Genomic DNA, 19,594 nt, shown 5'->3' on the forward strand with positions numbered 1-19,594 from the left:
GTTATAAAATAGAAGGCCCTGGTTCTTAAGACTTACAACTTAGACTCAAATGAATAAAAAAAAAAATGTGTTTACATAAATGCATAGAGAATGTGATAAAGCTAATGGGGTAAAATATAAACAACGGGTGATTCTAGTAAAGGATATGTAGTAATTCTTTGTATTCTTAGTTTTTTCTTGTAAGTTTGAAATAATATCAAAAGTTACACATAAAGGGAAAGACAAAACCGGAAAACTGGAAAAGTGTTTTTGACAAAAAACTATACAAAGGAATCAGAAGTGGAAAAGAGTAACACATCAAAAGATTATTGGGAAAAAGATTTTCACAGTCAATTTACTGAAGACGCTAATGAACTTTTAAAGGAAAAAGAAAAACCAAAATCAACTTCATTAATAATTTAAACAGGAAAAAAAGGATAAAATGAGATGTTTTTCACCTGTCAAATCAGTTCTTTTCTTTTTTAATAGCACTCAATATTGGCGAGGATGCTCTAAAGGGGTCACTCAACACCCTGCTGGTGGGAGTGTTAATTAGAACCTTTTAGTAAAGCAGTTCAGTAACATGAATCAAGAGCCTTAAAAATATCCACACCTCCTCACTCAGCGATTCAAATTCATGACACTATCCGAAATCATCGGAACTGTGGATTAAAATGTATGCCTAAAGATACCCATCGAAATATATTTACGATAGCAAAATTCTCTAAAATAAGCTATATGTTAATAAAGAAATGATTAAGTAAACTGGAATATAATCATAAAATGTAATACGTAGTTATTAAAAGTTATTAAAATGGGAAATGTTATGTGATACATAAGAATTTTTTTAAAAATGGGCATTCAGGAAGATCTTGACTAGGTAAAAAACAATTCATAAAACCCAGAATAAAAGTATTAATAACAAATACTGATTGAAAAATGAATATAAATAAGGACTGTGAACACCTGTTTCAAGTCTTGAGTTTATCTTAGATCTCTCTTTGCCCATCCCTCACCACCCGCCCCCTGACCTAAGACCATTCCTTACATGATATGATGTATCATATGCAGTTACCTGCCTCACTCCTTCAGTATTCAGTGTTTCTTGAGGGCATGGCACCACCCCCAGCTGCACCTGTGAAATATTTGCTGCTTCATATTTATAAATTCTCCCCCCTCATTTCATACATGTAAAAAAATTGACTCTATCTAGTTACTAAAGTCACCTCAAAAACGAAATCTAAATTGAACATGGAAGTTCATCAAGAAGCAGTTTCTCTCTCCCTTGCTTCTTTCAAACAAAAACATTAAGGAGAAAACATCCCTGGAGCTTTCTTTCAAAACCTCAGACTCCCAGGCAGGCTTCGGACATGAAAATGCCACATACCTGTTGTGTGCTAGGACCACCAGTGTCACTGTCAGCTCACTTTCATGTCAAAGAACATTTGTTTTTAAGTCTAATCATTAGGTAACAGGAAAAAACACACCCAACTGTGTGTTGCAGTGCTCAGCCACTACCCAGGGCCACACCTGACTCCAGCTCTGCCCTATTCCCCACTGATTCCACCTTCCACTTGGCAACTTTCCACCTCATTAGCTGAGCAGAGCACAGTCAGGGGCAGAAGGCTGTGAGCAAGACTGGCAACATGGAGAAACCAGAAGAGTGGGATTACCATACTGTGGCAGAGGGCTGGCTGAGAGGCATCCACAAGTCAGTGGTTCTCAACTGGGCTGATTTTGCAGTCCAGGTAACTTTTGGCAATGTCTTAGAACTATTGTTGGTTGCCATAACTGTGGGAATGCTATCTAGCAGGAAGAGGCCAGGGATGCTGCTCAACATCCTGCAATGCACAGGACAAGGCCACAACACAGAATTATCCAGCTCTAAATGTCAATAGTGCTAAGGTTGAGAAGCCTGCAATAAATTTATTTATCTACTAGTATAGTAAGTCTAATACCAACTTAGCAGGAACAGGACACCCAGAGAGTAAAAGAGACCTGAGGTAGTTTAGGAAACATACACACATACACATACATGCATGCACACACAAAACATCCTCAACTAGATGCTAATTTGCTGACCAATAGTCTACCTCAGGAATTGGTAAAAAGAGCATTACAATTTAATAAAAGTAATAATAATATATTTTCCCCAAAGGCTTGCTCCTCCACCTATCATACACTTCAAAGACTGCTTCACAGCAGAAACTGCAAGAAGATAATACTATCAAAATTGCCCAGACTGGTAAACATCTCCAGAGAAGCTGGCAATGCACTCACATAGTTGATAACAAATTTAGCTGCATATCTCAATGGGACCTAAGAATCCACACTAGAGTTTCCAGCTTTGCTTAAAAGGAAAGTAGCATTCAAAGATCACTCAAATGAAGAAGATAGTGCAGCTTTTCCTAGATAATCAAAAACTAAACAAGACTTAAGAAAAGCAACATTTTCAAAACTCAGAATTGTACTTAGTCTGAACTTCAACCAAACAAATTGCAGATAAGAGTTTACTACGTGAATCGTCATTATTATAATTCAGTTAAAGTCAGTGACCACTCTACCACACTGCAATATGGTCTTTCTTGATTATTTTAACAACTTTATCATGCCATGATTTCCACCCATGGGAGGCCAGAACATTAGATAAGTCATCCAGCACCATCCCTCGTTGAGGCTTAAATAAACTGAACCTGACTCTAAAGCATCAGTTGCCTGTTTGACCTTGACTTTTGCACCTTAGGAAGCATACAGCACTTAAGGTGGCCCATTTCAATGTTGAACAGTAGTGTTAGAAATGTGTCTATTATGGTGAGTCAAGAGTGTCTCCCTTCAATCTACTGTTCTTAGTTTTGTCATAGATGAGAACCATGAAAAACAAACCTAATTATTATTGATGTATCAGTCCTTAATGCTTCTGTAAGATTACGTCACCCTCCCCACTCCAAGCTTTTTTCTTCTCCAGGTTGTAAGATGTGTTATAGCTACCTCAATTACAATTCAGTGGGAGACAAAAAAAAAAAAAGAAAAGAAGAAGTAGAAGGAATCTCAGAGATCAACCAATTCAAACCATCCCCACATTTATAAATTAGTAAAGCCAGGCAAAGAGAGGTGAAGCCAGAGGTCAAGCAGCTATTCAGTAAAATTGGGAATGAAATTCAGATTTCCGAATTCTTAAATCTAATACTCTCAGAACTATACTAAATTGTGTAAGATGCTGTTAGTAGAATTGACAATTTTTTTAAATTTATGATAAAATAGAAAAAAAGATTTTTGGTTTTAACAAATTAAAAAAGAACTCACAAGATCACAACCACCCTATGAAACAGTGTGACTGTTATCATCTCCACCATATGGATGAAGAAACCCAGGCCTAAGGTCCTACAGTAAGCACTGAAACTGGCTCCAAAGCCCATTTCCTTAACCACTATGCCACCAGATTAAGTATTAGAACATTTCTAACATAGTCATAACTGAATTAACAAACTTAAGACTCCTAGTAATTCCTTAAATTTTTAATGCTTTGATAGAATCAAAAAGTTATCCTTCCTGCAAATATATTTAAATTATTTTTTTAAATCAAAATAAACTTAAAAGTTTATAGTATGTAGCCTCTGGCATAAAATAAAAGGTCATTTTAACTTAAAGGAATTCAATTATGCTGTGGAGCTTTTTGAGAAACCTTAGCCAAGCAGAATTTCATGTTCTCGATCATTTCCCAAAGACTCTTCCACATAAGACTGTGTGTCATAAACAAAATAATCAATAAGCAAATAAAATATTTCATCTGCTTAATTCACATAAATGTAATGAAACAATTAAGAATAATAAAGTAATAAAGGTGTGGATTGAACACTTAAGTTTAGTTCCTTTTCCACCATGACTGTTAAAATGCCAGTAAAAGCATTTTTCAAAAAGAAGTAACTTACATTTGTGGGAAGACAGAGTAACTATACTTTTCCCTATTTATCTCACTAAGTACAACTAAAAACTCTAGACATTATATATAAAACAAATATAAGACTTTGAAAGGCAGAAAGGAGAAGGCAGACCAGCTAGGGACCTCGAGATTCAAGGAACAATTCAGTGTTGAGTTCCCTGGGCTTCCTTTTTTGTTTCATATAATACAAACTTATAGTTGAAGAATTGGTAACTCAGAAACACCAAGGGGTGCATAAACAAAAAGCCCCAAGAAAAGCCTCCTTTTTCTAACCAAGGAGTAGTAAAGGGTCAGCCTAGAAAGACAATAAATCTTTTCCAGCCAAATACCACAGAAAAAACTGTGGCCACCACCCATCATGCCAGCAAAGACGAAGAGTACTCTCACTGAGATGTAATGATGTATCTCGACATCCTCATCAGGACAGTATCAGTGAAGGCAGCTGGGACTTTCATCCCCACAGCTGTGTGTCTCAGTGAAAAAATAAAAAGTCTGAGTGAAGAAATATAATATGTACAGAAGAAACAAAAGAAAATTTCAGAACTGAAAAAATATAACTACCAAAACACAAAAACAATAGAAGGGCACAACATCAGAATGGTGGGGACAGAGAAAAGAATCAGTGAACCAGAATACAGAACAGTAGAAAGTACCCAATCTGAATGACAGAGGGAAAACCGACTGATAAATGAACACACACAGCCTCTGGGACCTGTGGGACTATAACTAAAGATCTAACATACATATCACCAGAGAAGGCTGGGATGAAAAAGTTCTTGAAATAAAGGCTGAAAATCCCCAAATTTGGCAAAAAATACACACACACACACACACACACACACACACACACACACAGAGAGAGAGAGAGAGAGAGAGAGAGAGAGAGAGAGAGAGAGAGAGAGAGAGATTGATTGATTGATTGATTGATTCTGAGCAAACTCAAAACATGATAAACTCAAAGAAATACTCACCAAAACATTTGACCATTTGACTGTCAAACTTCTGAACGCCAAAGACAAAGAAAATATCCTCAAAGCAGTGACACAGAAACACCACCTTACCTATAAGGGCAAAACCATTTAAATGGCAAAGAATATTTCATCAGAAACTATGGAAGCCAAAAGTAAGGGACACAACATCTTTCAAGGACTGAAATAAAAGAATTGTCAGCTCAGAACCCTCTATCAAACAAAAATATCCTTCAAACAGGAAGGGAAAATCAAGACATTCTGAGGTCAAAGAAAATTAAGAGACTACATCACCAGGAGATATACCCTAAAGGAATGAAATAGCTACAAAAAGCTCTCTAAATAGAAAAGAAAAAATCCTTAACAAAGTATTGGAATTCAGGAAATATAAAAAAATTATAAACCATGTCCAAGTGAGGTTTATTCCAAGGATGGTAAGGTTTGTTCAATTTTCAAAAATCGATCAGTGTAATCTACAATGTTAAGAGGCTAATGAATAAAATCACATGATTATGGATATAGAAAAAGCATTTGACAAAATTCAACACCCATTCATAACAACTCCAGGAAAAATAGAAGGAAAAAAAGACTTCCTTAATTTGATAAAGGCACCCACAAAAACAACCCTACACCTAACATTACTTAATGATGAGAGACCAATTGCTTCCTGCCTAAGACTGGGGAAAAGGAAACTCTTATTTAACTTAGTGCCAGAAGTTCTAGCCAGAGCAATAAGGTGGGAAAGAGAGAGACAGAGAGACAGAGAGAGAGAGAGACAGAGAGAGAGACAGAGAGAGAAACAGAGGAGGAGGGGGAGGGGAAGGGGGAGGAAAGAAAAGGCATTCAAATTGGGAAGAAAAAAATAAATAAAACTGTACCTAACTGCAGCTGACATGACTGTCCATATAGAAATCCCAAGGAATCTACCAAAATACTCCCAGAATAGACGAGTTGACTTCAGCAGAATAGCAGCATACAAGATAAACATAAAACATAAAATTAGTTGTACTTTTATATACTAGTAATAAAAACAAGGACATAGAAATTAAAAATAAAGCACCATTTACAAACATGAAAAAAATTTATGTAGGTATAAATCTAACAAAGATGTTTGACTCTGAAAAGTATAAAATGCTGGTGAAAGAAATCAGATGGATATTGTGTTTTTATGGATTCGAAGACTAAACAAAGTAAAGATGTGTATTCTTCCCTAATTAATATATCAATTTAACAAGATCACTATCGAAATCTTAAAGTTTTTTGCAGATACAGACAAGATTATTTTTAAATACATACAAAAAACACGAAAGACTGACAACAGCTAAAACATTTTGGAAAAAGAGCAGAACGGGAGGAATCAGCTACTGATTACAAGACTTACTATAGTATCATAATCAAAACAGTTTAGTATTAGCGGAAGGACATATACATCAACAGAACAGAACAGAGAACCCATAAGAAAACTCATACAGATATACCCAAATGGTTTTTGATAAAGCAATTCAATGAAGGAAAGAAAGCTTTTCAACAAATAGTGCCAGAACAAGAGGAAAAATAAAATAAAAACCTTGACCTAAGTCTCACACCTTACATAAAAATTAACTCATTAATTCATTGACTTAAATGTATAACCTAAAATTATAAAGCTTTTAGGGAGGGAAAAAAAGCACAGGAGACAATCTTTAGGATTTATGGCTAGGCAGAGTTCTTAAACTTCACACTAAAGGTATAATACCCAAGGGGGAAAATGTATAAATTGGACTTTATAAATTTTTTGCTCTTCAAAGAATGAAAGGACAACCTACAAACTGGGAGAAAATATTTGAAATTATATATCTGACAAAGGACTAGTACCTAGAGTATACAAAGAACTCTCAAAACTCAACATTAAAAAAAAAATCCAATTATAAAATGGAGAAAAGAAATGAGATTTTCACTGAGAGGATAAACAGGTGGCAAACAGCATGAGAAGATGCTCAACCTCATTAACCATTAGGCAAATGCAATTTTAAATCAAAATGAGATATCACTACATAGCTACCAGAATGACTAAAATAAAAAATGGTGCCAAAACCAAAATGAGGGCAATGATAATGAGAAACTGAATCATCTTTATATGATTGGTAGAAATATAAAATGATATATCCACTCTGGAAAACACTCTGGCAATTTCTAAGAAAACTGAACATGTGAATATCATACAACCCATCAATTGCACTCCAGAACATTTATCCCCAAGAAAAATGAAGTCATGTAGTCATACAAACACCTGCACACAAATGTTTCAATAACTCTATTCTCTTTCAGTAGGTGAATGATCAAATAAATTATAGCACATCCACACCACAGAATACTTCGGCAATAAAAAAGGGATAAAAAGGAACTATTTGGACACCACCAGGACAAAGCTCCAGAGAATTATGCTGAGTAAAAAAAGCCAACCCAAAAAGTCACATAGCATATGATTCCATTTATATAATGTCCTTGAAAAAAAATTATAGAAAATAACAGATTAATGGTTGCCAGGGGTTAAGGCAGTAGGTGGGAGGAGAAGTGGGTAGAACCAAAAAAGGGCAACATGAGAGACCCTTGTGGTGACAGATATAGTATGCATCTTGACTGTAACAATGTCCTGGTCTTGATATTGCACCATAATTTGGCAAGATGTTAACTTTGGGGTAAACTGGACAAAGGTGAAATGGTTAAATGATGCATCCCTTTGCATCATTTCTTACAAATGCATATGAACCTGCAGTTATCTGAAAATGGAAATTTCAATTAAAAAAGAGAAAAGGGATAATAATCACAAGGCCACAAACAAGAGAGGGTACCCAAGCGGCCAAAAAAGATTACAATATATCGTTTGAAATGATGGATAAAGATACAAAACAAGCTAATTTGCCTGTAAGACGCAAAGAGCTCAGGCCTCAGGTTATGAGTTGCAGTAAACTACTAACAAAATAGAAATAAAACAATGGTTCTCTTGGCCGCCTCCCCAACCAGAAACTGCGACCAGAAATGGGGTGCTTCCATAACAAAATCCTAAACAAGTTGCATTTGCTTAGCTATCACTCTGTGGTCAATGAGGAACTTCATGTTGAAGAATGAAAAGATGATTATCCACTTTATGCAGTGGAAAATATTTAGAAAATCTACTGATGGCTCTAACTCAAAAGGCAAACCACACACCTGATGAGCTTAAAGTTCCATGGGGAATAAAACTAGTAAATGAAACTTTGTAGTATATGTTGGTTACTACTGGCTGTTTCTAGCAAGGTATTACAATAGAGAAATAAGCTCAGAGAACATCAGATTATAGTGTGACCTTTCAGCTTCCACTGACACAAAACAGAAGCTGGGGAGCAATAAAACAGAAAAATAAAGTAGATCTGAGAACTACGTCTTAATAAGTTTTGCTACTGTCACTCTGCATTGACTGGAAGCAAATGGATAAGGAGTCTGTTTTTGAGAGAAATGTAATAGCACAGACTTAAAATACTTCACCGTTTAAGATCTAAAAACCACCTCTGAAAGTCCAACCTTCTACAAATAGGCGAACTTCATAGTACCCAAGTAGAGCATTGCTCCCAACATCAATTTTGGATGTGGAATGTGGTCAAATAAGATAATGGAAAAAGAACTTCCTAGAGGATGATGGTCCCTGGGGCCATGGAGAAAAAAGGATGTAAGAGTTTCTCTCAAGTAAAAAAATCAGAGTCTAATTAAGAAACACCTTTCCCTCCCAAGAAGGAAACCTTCCTTTACAACGTCTATCCATAAAGATTACAAACTGCTACAGAAGAGTACAAAAGAGGGACTACTGTATCTCTGCTTTACCTTCCAAATAGGATTGTTTATTAGTCATGTTGTGTCATTATAACACTTTGCAAGGGGTGGGTGTTAATAATGGGTCTTCTTAGTTTAAGAAAGTCTGATGTGTACCTGACACAGCCAAGCATCACTCAGAGATCCTGTAGTTTGAACTGAAAGAAATGACTTGTTGGATCAGGGGATGCTGTGCTCTACACATGGAAAAAGAATGAAACAATCTAGGGACCAGACGGCCAACTAAAGCAGAATCAGCGCTATTTATCCACTACACAGTTTCCTGTCCCTGAGCAAACTAGAAGACTACATTTTCCAGCCTCTCTTGCAAATTATGTTAGAGGCCATGTGACTGGCTCCTGACCAATATATGAGGGAGTAATGTCAGTCACTTACAGGCTTGACGTTTAAAAACAGTTATTGAGATCCTCCATCCTGCCCTCTCTTCCACTGTCGTTTTAGAGGCTAGATGGCATAGCTACACATGGAGGAGTTATACCCAATTTGTCTTGAGTTTTGCATGACAATAAACATTCTGTTGTTGCTATTGTTACCACAGCACAGCCCAGTGCTTTCAAAATTTTTGGTGCAAATCATCTTGTTCTGATGCAGCAGGTTTGAGATGTGACCTGAAATTCTACATTTCAAACATGCACCGAGATGATACCAATGTGGCTGGTCTATGGGATACACTGTGAGGAGCAAGAGCCTAAACTATCAAAACTAATACACAGGGAAGAGCAAATGATTCTCTGCAAAAACTAAATAGCCCAGAGAAAGTCTCCCACACACTGACTGATCAGCAACCCGAGAATTCAGGTTCACGCTACAGCAGGATGATAGAAGGCTCTAGGAAGAAAGGCCTCTAGAAAAGTAGAGAGATTGGTAGATAAGATATTGTAGATGATATGATAGAGTATCTGGTAAAAATAAATAATTTGTGAATGAAAAGTTATATAAATGAAAAAAATGAGATATTTTAACTTTAAAAAAAAACAAGAAGGAAATGTAGTCACAAACTGCTACTTGGTTCTGCAGTTGAAGAAAAGTTAAGTGGTCACTGACAAAATACTGATTATTGACTTCAATAAAAATGGGCTGTTACCACAGTTGGAACGAAGAAAAAGTAAGAGATGAGTTGAAGGTGACCAATCCCTAAAAAAGGAAGGCAATACATAATACCTAAAGTTGATAAATCAATAATAGTGGTATAAGTATTAAGTTTAGAACTATGGAGGTTAACTACCATAGACTGGAAAACAGAAGTTGGGCCTGTTTATCATCATAAGCCTTTATGTTCAATACTTTTAAACAATACCCAAGTATTATTCTATAAAAATTTAAACATTAATTTTAAAATTAAGAAAAACAAGGGGATTGTTAATAGATAATACGGGAAACAGAATGGGAAAAAAAGGGTAGCTAAACATTATAAGATGCATAGGCTGAACTAAAAAATGGGACAATTGCCACTACCTAATTTAAAATTCCTTTGACCAGCCTATTCCACTTTTAAAACTCTATACTACACTAATATCCCCATGAATGTTCAAAGACATGTACACTAGAATGTTCACTGCAACATTGCTATAAATAAGAAAAATCAGAGCTCACTAAATATCCACAATAGGGGAGGAGTTATACAAGTTATGAATATATTTACATAACTTGATTTCAGCCTTGTAAGACCCATAGCAGATAACCCAGGCAAGCCTACCATACTTTTGACCTACAGAACAATGAGAATAAATTTGTGTTGTTTCAAGCCTCTAAGTTTGTGGTAATTTGTTTTAGAGCAATACAAGACAAATATGTCTAGAAAAGTTAAAGAAATGCATTACCTACAACCCAGCAGATATATTCCTAATTATTTACTAAGAGAAAGTCTTGCTCACGTGCACCGGAAGACATGCAAAAAATGTTCACATTACCACTGCCCATAACAGAAAAAAAAAAAAAATGACGCATAATCACTCATTAAGAGTACAAAAATCCAATTGTGGAATATTCATATAATGTAATACAATACAGCAATGACACATCAATGAAGTACAGCCACATAAAAAATATGGACAAGGCTTAGAATATGTGGGATTAAAAAGCAAGTGATAAATTATATACACAGTATGATTCTAGTTATTAGTTATTAAGTTCAACAGTACACAGATCAAAACACATAGTTTAGAGGTGCAAACATAGTAAACTATAAAAAAATAACAAGGAAATAATAAACACAAATTTTAGGGTAGCAGTAACATCGGTGGGGAGGGGGATGAGAGACGGGACCAAGGGAATCAAGGGTAATGTAAGATTTTGTTCTGTCAATAGGTCATTGTTGCCAATTCAGTGCCAAAAGGTCCCCAAATTTGGGGTGTGGTGAAGGGGGAAAAAGACTTTATTCAGTGTAAACAGCTCAGTTGTGAAACAGCACAGATGTGGAACAGCTCAGATATGAAACAGCTCAGTTGTGATACAGCTCCAGGTCAGCAAGACAGCTCTAGCCAAATCACAGCTTTAACACTGGAACTTGCTCGCCCAGGCTGCCTCACAGCCTACCTGTTCCACAGCTGTGCTATTTTACAATTGAGCTGTTTACAATAAAAAGTCTCCTTCACCTCACCACATCTCAAATTGGGGACTCCTGTTGGCATTATATTGGCAACTACCTTTGGTTTACACAGCAGGGTGGTAGCTCCAGCAGGAGAAATGCAATCTTCAATAGAAACTAAAAGCGTAATCCCCAAGCCAGAGGGGAGCTAACTTAAATAGAGATGTCCCCCCCACCTGGTCTCCCATTGGTCCATCCTCATGTAAAGGAAGACTCCAAATCCTCACAGTTTGGTCCAAAAGCACTATCCTGATTGATCAGAATGGAGCCACTCTGAATGGTTAGTGAAGATGCAAATGAGGATATGATTATGCAGCTCCCATTGGTCAAGGAAGGTCTCGGTCTTACTGGTTGAAATATGATTCCGGGAACTTCTGTATACAGGGTGGCTCAAAAGGCAGGGGCACAGTGCAGGAGGCTTGCAGCTTAGTGCACATTTTCCTGAAGCACAGAGAGCATAAGAGGCCCATTTAGTAATGACTACTAGACTGTCTATAAATTTGAACCCAATTAGCCACCAGAAGTCCTTCTTAAAAGGCACATTCATTCTCTGGATTGACAATTCCTAACAGGTGGTAACTCACAATATGAGTATTTAAATTCTAAACATTTTATAATTATTATGTTTATTAAATATGTAAAAGATAAAAACATCTTGGAATAAAACTTATACATGACCAAAAAAACACCTTTTTTCTTTTGTCAAGATATGTACATGGAAAAAAATAATTCAAATAATCTATAAGTCCAATCATTTTTTAAACCACCTAAAATCCCATATTTTAAATATAATCAGTAACAATTTGCTGAGCAGCCTTCTAGACATTTCCTGGGCATATGTGCATACATACACTTAAACCTTTTACATAAAATTACTATATATATACACACACACACATATATACTCATTCTTTAAAAAACCACAGTTTTTTAAATCAATTGTATTGAAATAAAATTTACATAAAATTAGTGCACATTTTAAGTAAAATGATGGAGAATTCTGACAAAGGTATATATAGTATGACCACTACCCAATCAAAATTCAGACACACATTTCCATCACTGCAAAAAGTTCCCTTTTGCTCTACCACAGTCAATTCCATCTACCTCTGACCCCAAGCAATCACTAATCTTCTTGACCATAAATCAGTTTTGTTGGCTCTAATACAAATGTGAATGGAATTATACAGTATGTATGGATTTGTGTCTAGCTTCTTCGGCTTGGCTAAATGATTTTTTTTAATGTCATGCTGTGTACTTCCCTTTTTACTGCTGAGTAATATTCCACTGTATACTTGCTGATAGATATCTGAGCAATTTCCAATTTTGATCTCTGAACATTGGGGCATAAGTCATTTATATAACCAGGGGTGGAATTTCTGGGTCATAGTAAGGGTATGTTTAATGGGAAACTGCTAAACTTTTCCAAAGTACCTATATTATTATACACTCCTACTAGCAATTTATGTTAAGTTCTTACTGCTCTACATCCTTATCAACACTTGATATTGTCAGTCTTTTCAATTTTAACCATTCTTATAGGCTGAGTTGTTTATAATTTTGATTTGCATTTCCCTAAATGACTACGTATGTTGAGAATTCTTAATGTGCCCATTGAAAATTCAAATAACTTGTTTTGTGAAGTATCTGTCCAAGTCTTTTACCAATTTTGCAATTTGGGTTGTCTGCCTTATTAATGATTTACAGAGGTTCTTTGTCTGATATATGAATTATGATAATTGCTCTCGATTTGCAGCATATTTTTTCTTTTTCTTAACAGTGTCTTTTAAAGTGCAGAAGTTTTTAATTTTTATTAAATCTAACTTTAACATTGAAAATTTTTTATAGTTAGTGCTTTTGGTATTAGGTATAAGACTGAATATTACCTCCTCAAAGTGGGAACAAAACATAATATATGTTTACAACTTCTATCACAATATTGGATTTGAGGTCCTAGCCAGTACAACAAGGGAAAGAAAAGAGAGAAAAAAGAAGAGAAAGAAAGTGTGGGAAGAAGAGGAGGGGAAAATACAAAGTGGAGAAGGAGACAGGAGGAAGGGAGAGGGAGAAGGTATACTGATAGGAAAGGAAGAAGTAAAATTGTCTTTATTCAATGATTGTAAGTGTATAAAACCCTAAAATCTAACCAAAAGACTACTAGAAGTAACAAGTGAATTTAGAAAGGCCACAATATACAAAGGAAATATTAAAAACCAACTGTATTTCTACATATTAGCAATAAACAAGTGGAAAATGATTTTAAATCCACATTCATAACAACATCAAAAAATATGACATAAACTTGACAAAATATGTATAGGACCTATATACAAAACAAAGAAAACATGTTTCAAGAAAATAAAGAATTAAATAGAGAAATATGTACCTTGTTCATGAATTGGAAGGTAATTTTAAGATAGCAATTTTCCAGACATTGATCTAGAGAGTCAAGTTAATCCCAATAGAAATCCCAAGGTTTGTTTTTTTTTTTTTTTGAAACTAATGAGCTGATTTTCAAATATTTACAAAAATACAAAGGATCTTTGAAAATAAAGGACAAAGTTGGAAGATTATATACTAATTAATTTCAAACCATACATAGTGCTACATTAAGAATGACAGTATGGTATTGCGTAAGTGCAGACATACAAATCGACAAAGGAGAGTACAGAACAGACCCATATATACATTATAAGATGATTTCCAACAAAAAAAATGCCAAGGTAATTCAATGGACAATGGATATAGAAAGGAAAAAAAATTCGATAGCAAAAGGATAATCCTCAACAAACAATACCAAAACAACTGTGTATCCATAAAGGAAAATGAACCTAGACCCATACCTCATACCACATCCCCATCAATCACTAAAAATAGACCACAGACCTAAATATAAGGCCTAAACCTATAAAACTTTTGGATAAAAATATAAGAGAAAACAACTATGGTCTGATTTTTTCAAACAACAATATTTCAGGCATCTTTGTATGTTAATATGCATCTTGTGCATTTTTATAAAGAAAAATAAAGGACAGAGAATCCTTACATACTTTTGAAATGTGTCTTCCTTTTTAAAATCAAATTTCATAACTCACAGTGAGTTTCTTATTCATACACTGTAGTCATACAATCTTCTACTGAAATATAGAAATATTTAAAGGAAAATAACAAAAATCTTCTTTAACTTCCTTTCATATGGTTCCAACAAGAAAAGGCTTCCTTCCAGGGAACTGAAGTTTTGCCTCAATAATTATTTTTGAGTGCTATTGCTAAAGCCATAGATAATAAATCTACCTAAGATATATTAATGCCACCATGTCTTTTAAATATAAAACAGTTACCAGAAGATCATAGCAACATGAAAAATGCTCTGTATTGCTTGCTATATGGTCTAGAAATGGTCTGTCCTGGTTGATAAAGATTTTCATAATCCATCACACAAAGATCACAATTTTTAAAAAAGTAAAACAAATTTAAGCTATTCTAAACATATCTCCCTCCAAAAAAAAGTTTAGAGGATACTACAAGAAATTTATTACTACCTAATAGTCATAAATTGTAGTTAACAAAATGATGGATTAAAGGAAAGTCAATTATAGTTTTCCACAACACCAAAACTAAAGGCAATACATAATGCAATGTTGTCACCCATGTATTAGTTATTTATTGTGCATTACCCCAAAGCTCTGGTTTAAAACAAGGAACATTTATTATATCACAGTTACTATGCGTCAAGAATCCAGACACAGTTTAGCGTGGTACCTCTGGTTTATGATCTATCATGAGGTTGCAATCCAGCTGTTAGCCAGGCTGCAGGATCACCTGAAGGCTCAGTTCTGTGTACAACAGGAGGAGAAGGGATTTACTTCCAACCTCATTCATGTAGCTGTGGGCAAGTCTTGATCCCTCATCAAATGGGATCCTCCAAAGTGGTGCTCACAACAAGGCATCTTTTATTTGTTTGTTTTGTATTTCCTTCCACAAATAGCTTTTTTAGGTGTACGATTCAGTGCATTTTAGTAAATCCACCTGAGTGTGCTATCACCACAACCAATTTTAGAACATTTCATCATCCTAAAAAAAAATCCATTACTCATTAGCAAGGAAATCCCCCATGTTCTCCCCACCCCAACTCCAGCTCTAGGCAAACGCCAATCTACTTTTTGACTCTACATACTTGTGTATTCTGGACATTTCATATACACGCAATCATACAATATGTGGCGTTTTATGACTGGCTGTTATTATTTAGCATAATATTCTCAAGGTTCCTCTAAGTTGCAGCATGAGTCTGTATATTTTTATGGCTGAATAATATTCTATTGTACGGATAAACCACATTTCATCCATTCATCAATGAATATACATTTGAGTTGTTTCAATTTGTTGGTTATTATGACTACTAATACTATGAACATTTATGTACAAGTTTTGGGGCGGATATATGTTTTCATTATTCTTTAATATACCTAGGAGTGGAACTGCTGTCATTTGGGATCCCCATGTATAGTTGTCTGAAGAACTGCTAGACTGTTTCTCAAAGCAGTTGCACAGCATTTTACATTCCCATCAAAAGTATGTGAAGATTTCAATTTCTCCACCATCTCCCTAACACTTGTTATTTAATGTCTTTTCGATTATAGACATCTTAATGGGTGAGACATGGTATTTAACTGTGGTTTTGATTTACATTTCCTTGGTGGCTACTCAGGTCAAGCATCTTTTTAGGGGCTTATTGGCCATTTGTGCGTCTTGTCTGAAGAAATGTTTATTCAAATTCTTTGTCTGTTTTCTAACTGAGTTCTGTTTCTTTTCATCGTTGAGTTGTAAAAGTTCTTTATATACTCTGGATACTTAACCTGTATTATTAGATTTGCGCATACCAAATATTAGGGAGCACGTAGACAGTATACCAACAGGAACTCTCATACTGGTAGGAGAGTAAAATAGCACAACTACATGGAAAAGCAATTTGGCAATATTTAATAAAATCACAGATGTGCACACCCTATAGGCAGAAAAATTCTTATGCCTGGAAAAAAACATGGATGGAACCTTAGAAAATAACTTCAGGTATTGTAACCTAATTATAAGTGAAAAACAGAAAAAAAATCCACATGACATGAAGCTATTTAAATAAAGTTAAAAATATGCAAAAGTAAACAATGTTTATGTGATTATGGCAGAAAAGGACCGGCTACACAGGCTTGCGGGGGGGGGGGGGGGAGGGAAGGAAGGAGAGAGAGAAAGAGGGGAAATAGAAGAGAGGGAGAAGGGGGTGTGGGGAGAGAAACACACCAAATCCACAAGTAAAACAGAGCTATTCCTAAAGAACTAGATACTACTGTTAACAAATATGGGGTCTTGACTGGCAGAATAAATTCACTTTGGTTTATGCATCTATAATTTATTCCTGGAACTAATTAAAGGAATTGAAAAAGCTAGAGCTAGGGGATTTAGCAACTAAATAGACCCAGTTAAACTTGAATTTCAGATAAATAATGAATTTCTTAATAAAGCATGCCCTATGCAATATTTTTTATCATTTATTATTATTATTTATGCCTACAGCACCTGGTCTTCCTAGGTGGTCTACCCATCCAAGTACAAACCAGACCCAACCCTGCTTAGTTTCTGAGATCAGACATCTGGCTTGTTCAGGGTGGCATGGCTATAGACCATGGGCTGTGGCTCTACTGGGACACGAACCCAGGACCTTCTGCATGTAAAGCAGATGGGCTAACCGCTACACTATAGAACCACGTCCCCTATGCAATATTCATACTAAGAACTTATTCGTGGTTTATTTGAAATTCAAACTTAATTGGATGTCCTATATTTTACCTGAAAACCCTAACTGAAGCCAAAAGGTGGAGCAGTAATCTATTTCCTCCCTTTACAGCAGAAACTGAGACCGGAAGAAGGGAAGTGACTCGCCTAAACCTAAAACAAAAATCAAGGAAGTGAGTTTGCTTTGGAAAGAGAAAGCATATTTATTTCACCAGGTCACCTTGGGTTCCACTCATAGCCCACTCGACCTCCAACTCTGACTCACCTTACAGAAGCACCAAATGGACAAGCTGTAAAAAGGTATTGTTTCCACTCTTTCAATATCAAACTTCCAAGTTTCAGTAAGTCTCTTAGCAACTCTAGTCTTTAAATACAAATTAGGGAACTATGCACTTCTCTTAATGTAAAAAAAACTTCTTGATAATTTTTTTGCCTACACACCACCACTTCGTATTGTTTATAATGTTCCCTCACTATCATGAAATAGGATCTCAGTTCTCCTAAAGCTGGTCCTCTCAAAAGCCAAAATTCTCTTTCCCCAGGGATTCAAAATTTGGAATATATTCACAATATTGCATGACTCTAACAATATTAGTTTACATATTCTCCCAACTTTCACATTTTTCAGTAGAAATGTCCTAATTAATCCATTCAGTTTTTCTCAAATAAGTCTTGCAAAAAGTTTCCAATCCCATGTTGTGCCTGAGCAACTAAACCAGCAATGAGGCATGAGGTCTTGTGATGAGAAGCATACACTTACTTCCCTTGGGACGAGGGTGCAAGAAAAGACGGAAAGAGAAAGTGTCGAAAATTTAGGGGCCTTTTTCCTAGTATATATGGGAAATATACTAATTGTCTAACCGTACAACATACAGTGTAACAAAATCCAAGGAAAAATAAAAATGTACATATGCCAAGGATTCATCTCCCAAACCCCATCAAATTAACAAAAACACAAAACATTTCCTCAACTCTCTAACAGTGCTTCTCAACCTGTGACCTCTGGGGGCCCTTAGGGATTATGGGGAGGGGATGGGACAGTGAGGCAGATAAAAACTTATTTTCGTCTTTTTTACAAAATGGGTTTCCAGATAAGGTTTTGAGAAGGTTTCACTGCATTGTTTTAAAAAGCCTTAAAAAAAAAAAAAAAGCAAACAAACAAAAAACAAAAAAACAACAGTGACAAACTATTATGACTTTCTCTAAGTTTTCTACTAAAAACTTCACCCGGGTGAACAAGAAACCAAATACTGTCAGATAAAAGATTCAAGGACAACAAAAACTTAGCAATTAAAAGAAAAATATCTACCTATGCTTTCCCTCTGGCAGCTTCCACTGCACACAGGTCTCTCTCGAGATCGCACACGTCAGAAAGTGTAAGGTCCTCATGCAGTTTCATTTTACAGATGTGGAAACCCAGGCCAAAGGCGAAGACTGATTTGCACAAGGTCTCACGACTCGTCAGGGGTAGGACTTCAAATGGGATTCCCAGTTCGCAGCCCACCAGGGCCCGCAGCGCTCGACGGATCCTGCGCCCCAAGCTCAGTCCGACCCCCACAGGGAAGCCTCAAGTGCTGGGGCGGAAGCAACCACAGCTCGCGGCTGCTGCCGCCTTTCGGCCAGCTAAACGGCCCGGCCCTTCGAGGCTGGCACAGAACCCAGGCATTGGCGGCCACCCCCGTCCAACCCACCTGTCGCGGACCGCAAGCCGACAGCCACACCCCCGCCCTGGGCTCCGCCGGCCTCTTCCGCGAAGAGCGACAGCAGCGGCTGCGCGCGTTGTGAGGTCCAGCCGTCCCGAGGCCGCGGGAATTACCTCAGGTGGGAGCTGAGCTCGCGGTCAGACCGCCCCGGCCCGCCTGGAGCATGCCGGAGACACGGACGCAGCCGGGTAGCAGCTCAAACGCTGAGGACCTGTTTACACCCCTCCGCTGGAGGACGCCGACCCGTCATGTGACGCGCGCATCACGTGCTCGCCTGGGCGGAGGCGTTGCCCGGCGACGACGGCGCGCTAGGGGCGGGCACAGGCGGCAACCGCGGCCGCGTGGTCCTTCTACGCTCTCATCCCTCGGAGTGCGGAGGCAGAAACATGCGCCATCTACCCAGCTCCAGCGAGGAAAAAATGAAGACTCCCACCAGCTGGCTTCGTCCTTTAGTGACCCCCGGGCTTGACCTCATATGTTATTTGTATTTTGGAAAAAAGGATTTTGTTCCAGCAGTATGTTGTTGAACTTAGAGAAAAAAATAGAAAACACTTCCTTACCCAAAGCGAGTAAACAAAGGAGTACAAGGGAATAAGCAATAATAGTTTTCTTTGCCTTAACGAACACTTTTGTTTGCTTTTGCTTCTTTATCTGAAACGAATAGCCATGCCCTCAGCCTGCCGCTTCACCACGATCATGGAAACTGTGAGGAAGGCTTATAGAATAAGCCTTCTATTTTATTATAATTTTTATGGGCATTACTCTTTGTATGTGAAAATAC

The 19,594-nt window shown here is 36.7% G+C and overlaps 1 protein-coding gene across 2 annotated transcripts in view; it reads right to left on the reverse strand.

Annotated features, from left to right (window-relative positions):
* The window catches only part of MARCHF8 (membrane associated ring-CH-type finger 8), a 127,453-nt gene extending 108,401 nt beyond the window's left edge, over positions 1-19,052 (reverse strand). The window contains exon 1 of one of the 2 annotated variants that reach the window (XM_016140935.2): positions 18,802-19,052. The gene's annotated coding sequence lies outside the window, so the exon portion shown is untranslated. Of the gene's footprint in view, positions 1-1,366; positions 11,491-18,801 lie in introns of those variants that run through there. The other variant, XM_016140936.2, reaches the window with a different exon arrangement.
* Between the last annotated feature and the right edge of the window lie 542 nt (positions 19,053-19,594).

This window comes from Rousettus aegyptiacus, unplaced genomic scaffold (genome assembly GCF_014176215.1).
Source record: "Rousettus aegyptiacus isolate mRouAeg1 unplaced genomic scaffold, mRouAeg1.p scaffold_m13_p_6, whole genome shotgun sequence".
Taxonomy (NCBI): Eukaryota; Metazoa; Chordata; class Mammalia; order Chiroptera; family Pteropodidae; genus Rousettus; species Rousettus aegyptiacus.